Consider the following 5,547-nt stretch of genomic DNA (forward strand, 5'->3'; position numbering starts at 1 on the left):
AAGGGAATAACAGAATTCAGATCTCAAATTTCCAAATTCCCTCCAAATTCTCTCTCTTCGAAATTCATTGTTCTTCACATAATCCTTCAATCTCTTTGCATATTCTTACTCCTAGTGTAATTCTGAGCGAGATCCAACCATTGTTCGTGGCAATTGAGCAAGATTCCGTGCAGATTCAAGTGCATCACATGTTAATGGAAGCTTGAAATTGAACTGGATTTAGGTGATTTCAACTGTTAATTCTTGCACAAAGCTTCAAGGCATAAGCATAGGAAGAGATCTGGAGAGTTTGAGAGCCTGAGGACACGAATTTAGAGCACTACATTTCAAGTAGGTGAAAATTTCATCATCTCTTTTTGCCAATTTCTTGTTATAGAATGATAGATCTAACTTAGCTGAGCATGCTGATATGTTTAGAATTGAAAATGGATGAATAATGAACATGTTATGTGAACTTTCAGTTTGAGATCCAAAATGTTTTTGCTCGATCCGTAGAATCCATGAGGTTTTAGGTTGTTTTAATGTGATATTCATGATCTATGTTGCAAGAGCTTTCGAACCATGTATAATTTGTCAATATCTGGAAAAAAAATCGTGATTCTCCGCCGGAGACGGCCGGAGAAGACGACCGGAACTACTGTTCCGGCGTCTGGTTATGTTCTTAGGGTTCGCGCCATGTGGTGTTGACTGTGTCGCTTGCTTGGCTGTTTTATTGGTTGCTATGCTTTTGACCTTGGCCTGCGTGTGTTTGACCGCTTGCGTGGCTTGCCACATAATAAATGAAACGATGCGTTTCATATCCAGCGCTTCTTGCCCTGTATAGCGTGTGTTCGATCCTGGCTTGTGTACACATGCTGATTTAATTTGATTTTCTCATGGATCCTTAGAGTGCGTGTTCGAGTCCTGGTTCATGTCTTTGCTGGATTTTATTTGAATTGACATTTCCCTCCTTTTCATGTTTAATCCATTTTATTTCTTCAACTTTAAAAAATCATAAAAAATAGAAAAATGCTTCAAATTGACTCCAATTTTTTTTTCATAATCTTGTTTTGATCTCTAGTTTTTTATAGCTTTATTTTCATGATTTGTTTTTTTCTAGATTTTTATTTTGGAATTTTTGATTGAACCTTGTGCCAATTTGATATGCTATGTTCATTGCTTTGTGAAATGCTATGTGTTGATCCAATTGATTTGAATTTTTGCATACTTGATCTTCTCATGTGGTATGAACTTTTGAGCACTGGTTTGAATTTTTTATTATATGCTATCATTGTTTTTTACACATGAAGATGTAGTGTGACAATTTGTGTCACATTTTAGATGTTGCATTTGTGCATTTTTGTTCATCTATCATTTGAACTCTTCTAGATTTGATATTTTGTATATTGTTTGATCATAAAACGTGGAATTCATATAAAAAATTTCATAGCCATTGCTTGCTTTTCTGATTTGATTTGGATTTTCTAATTTGGATGTCCATTTTGTGCTCATTTGTTTGTCTTTGCATAGCATGAGCCATTTGAGATACTTCCCTTATGAATTGATGTTGGTCCTTTTGAGGACATTTTATTGATTGTTTGAACTTGCAATAGGTGAAAGATTGACCTCTGTTTTGATCATTTGGTTTAGCTTTGAACCTAGTCTTTGTACTAGTTGTTTTGTACATAACTAATTGTGCTTTGTGTTTCAGGTTTGGACATTTAGCATTGATTTTTGGTTTGGTCTCACCTTGTGAGATACAAATACTTTGAATTCTAACCTTTGTTGGTTTTGTAGGATTTTAAGTGAGGCTTGAGCTCATGACTTCATTTGTTTGCTTGAGCACTTGTGCATTGAGTTGTGTACAGTTGAATGGTTTCTCTGTTTGTTGTCTGATTTTCTGATTGAAGTACTAACTGGTTAGCCTTTGTAAAGGTACCTTAGTTGCTTGCTTTTAGCTCTTTCTTGAGCTTTGGATTGTGGTTGATACACCACTTAGGTAGCTATTCTCTTACTTCATGTAGTCTGGAAGTCCTGTCACCTTTTTGGCAGGCATTTTGCTGGCAAGTCCTCCTTAAGAGGCTCTGTTTGTGTTTGTTTACAGATTGTGCCAAAGACCTCCAAGTGAGGCATGTTACTTGATAAGTCCTCCTAAGTGAAGAGGCAATTGACGGATAAAAGGGATTTGTAGTCAGTCCCCCGTTATTCTGTGTGTCGTTCATTATGCTCGCACTACGTGTTGATGCTCTTGAACATGAACCCAAGATCTTTGTCCAGTGTCTGTCAAGTGGAATAGGATCCCTCTTTTTGGATCCCCACGCTTTCTTTGATTTGAGCTCACCCAGGCCAGGGTTAAGAGCATGAGGTATCATCCTCATTTCCTTTTATCAGCTTCACCCTAACTCTCAATGTTAGTGGTTAAGAGCTATAATTCACGATTGTACAGTTTGGCTTGTTTGTCGAGGTTGATATGACCCCTCTTGACTAAAGCCCACCCTTTATCTGAGCCTCTTGTTTGTATATAGAGTGTGATGATTGCATACATGTGAACTTTTGATGTGTTTTGCTTTTGATGCTTATTTCTTTGTTGTTAGGAGTCAGATATAAGTCCATGTATTGGCATTCTGTTTCCGTTTTGTTGTTAGGAGTCGGATATAAGTCCATATATTGGCATTCTGTTTCCGTTTTTGTTGACAGGAGTCGGGTGTAAGTGCACATATTGGAATCTTGTTTCCTTTCATTTGAGGATCTCTTATGAGACTTGTTGATTGCTTATGCTTTGTGCTTGCCTATTCCAAAGGATGGTACTTGCTTGGATCATCACTATGATCTCAAGAGAGGAACACCTAGTGTGGATGCATTCCTTAACCATCACCTTTTTGTTTTCCTTAAAACTTAACCCTCCTCTTTCACCCAAAATCCTTGTTTGTGCAAACATTTGACTTGTGTTTTCAACATTAGAAACCTAAGCCTTAGGCTTTTGATTTTCAAACTTTCTTTTCATAATACTCATTTTGAATTGAATCTTTAAGTCAACTTTGACCATTTTTGTACATACTTCTAATTGGTTAATGCAACCCATTCAAATGTTCTGTTGTGGTTTCAATGACCACTTCTTAATCAAATTTTCCATAACCTTTTGCTATTAGGTTTGAGTTCTCTTTGTGGTAGATGTAATACTCACCTATGTCCTTAGTGATGGACAATGAGCCTTCCATGCTTATTATAGGGTTAACCCCTCACTAGCATGTTGAAGCTATCCTCACATGGTGGACTTGTGGTTTTTCAGGTTGAGTTTTCTCCCTTTGATAACAAAAGACCTTAAGGCTTTTGGACCAATCAATCCATTCATTTTGAAATTGTTACCCCGAACTACGAGGTTTTGATCCTAATCTTTTTATAAGAGGGTACGTAGGCAATGGGTTTATCCATCCAAACACAAAATGTAAATAAACTTGTATATTCTTCTCTCATCTCTTCAATCATGTTTGCACAAATAAATTTCACAAAACAAATAACCTTTTGCAACAAGTATGAAAAGGGCTCCCTAGGAGTATCTAGGATGTTTTGGGTGCCTAACACCTTCCCATTGCATAACCAACCCCCTTACCCAGATCTCTGTTTCTTTTACTAGTTTTTGTATAAAACGTTTAGGTTTTTGTTCGCTTTCTAACCTTTCCTTTGGATAAATAGAAGTGCGGTGGCGACTCGACTTTGTATGATTTACCTTGGATTTAGTCAATATCTCCAATGGTAACGAATACACCGCTACAGAAACATATTCAACAACTTCACTGAATCAGGATATGTCTAAAAGATACCGACAACAACATTTGAGTCATCCATATTTCTAGTCAAACACATGCATTTTTCTCCATGAATAAAACTCAACAACATTTGAATTTCCGTCAATAGACCTCTCTTGCTCGTATTATATGTAACTCTAACGTTATACATGTAGCGGGGTATTCGTTACCATTAGAGATATTGACTAAATCCAAGGGAAATCATACAAGTCGAGTCGCCACCGCACTTCTATTTATCCAAAGGAATGGTTAGAAAGCGAACAAAAACCTAATAGTTTTATCGAATCAAAAACTAGTACAAAAGAGAATCAGAGATCTGGGTAAGGGGGTTGGTTATGCAATGGGAAGGTGTTAGGCACCCAAAACATCCTAGGTACTCCTAGGGAACCCTTTTCACATTTGTTGTAAGGTTGTTGTTTTGTGAAAATTTATTTGTGCAAACATGATTGAAGGGATGAGAAGAGAATATACAAGTTATTTACATTTTGTGTTTGGATGGATAAACCCATTGCCTACGTACCATCTTAAAAAAGATTAGTATCAAAACCTTGTAGTTCGGGGTAAAAAATCTCAAAATGAGTGGGTGAATTGATTGGTCCAAAAGCCTTAAGGTCTTTTGTTATCAAAGGGAGAAAACTTAACCTAAAACCACAAATCCACCATGTGAGGATAGCTTCAACATGCTAGTGAGGGGTTAACCCTATAATAAGCATGGAAGACTCATTGTCCATCACTAAGGATATAGGTGAGTATTACATCTACCACCAAGATAACTAAAACCTAACAGCTAAAGGTTATGAAAATTTTGGTTAAGGAAGTGGCCATTGGAACCAAAAAAAGACATTTGAATGGGTTATATTTACCAATTAGAGGTATATACAAAATGGTCAAAGTGGATTTAAAGATTCAATTCAAAATAAGTATTATGAAAAGAAGGTTTGAAAATCAAAAGCATAAGGCTTATGTTTCTAATGTTAAAAACAAATGTTAAGTGTTTGCACAAAAGTTTTGGCTTGGGTTAGAGTGGGGAGAAGAAGAAGAAGGGCTAAAATCCTAAGCAATGCAAGAGGTAAGGAATAAGAAACAAAACCACAATGGAGTTCCTCTCTTGAGATCATATTGATGATCCAAGTAGCTCTCATCCTTTGGAATATGCAATCATAATGATAATAAGCTCAAGCAACAATCAAACTAGCCTCTTAAGAGATCCTCAATGTATCTTGTGTTTTTCACTTTGGATGAACATGGCAATGGTCCTTCAATTTGAGCTCTCATAGAATTCCCTAGCACAAAAGCACACACATCAAAAGTTCCATGAAGTTGATCAAGAATGGACAAGAGTGAATTTAGAGATTTTGTCCTTCTAATCCATCTTCATCATTAAGGTCCTTTTACTCCAATTTTGCATAGGGAATGTCCTAGAAACTAAGTCCATTTGTCCATTTCTTTGCATTTTTGTCCACAACAATCAAAACAAAACATAAGCACAATAATATATACATAATTATGTGCTCAAGTGAGCAAAAGGCAAATGGCATTAACATAAACATGTGCTCAAGTGAGCAAAGGAAAAAGCAAATGGATAATATGTGCAAGAAGAGTAAATTGCATAAAAGTAAAGAGCAAAAAGGTAAATGTTAATGGTTAATGGTTAGTGTTAATAGTTAGTATGCCATAAGGCAAATTTAGCACTATGTTAAGCAATCGTAATTGGACTTATGTAGAAGTTACAACTATCTGAGACCGGTCAATAATAATGTAG

The sequence above is a fragment of the Lathyrus oleraceus genome, chromosome 4 (genome assembly GCF_024323335.1).
Source record: "Lathyrus oleraceus cultivar Zhongwan6 chromosome 4, CAAS_Psat_ZW6_1.0, whole genome shotgun sequence".
In the NCBI taxonomy this organism is placed as follows: domain Eukaryota; kingdom Viridiplantae; phylum Streptophyta; class Magnoliopsida; order Fabales; family Fabaceae; genus Lathyrus; species Lathyrus oleraceus.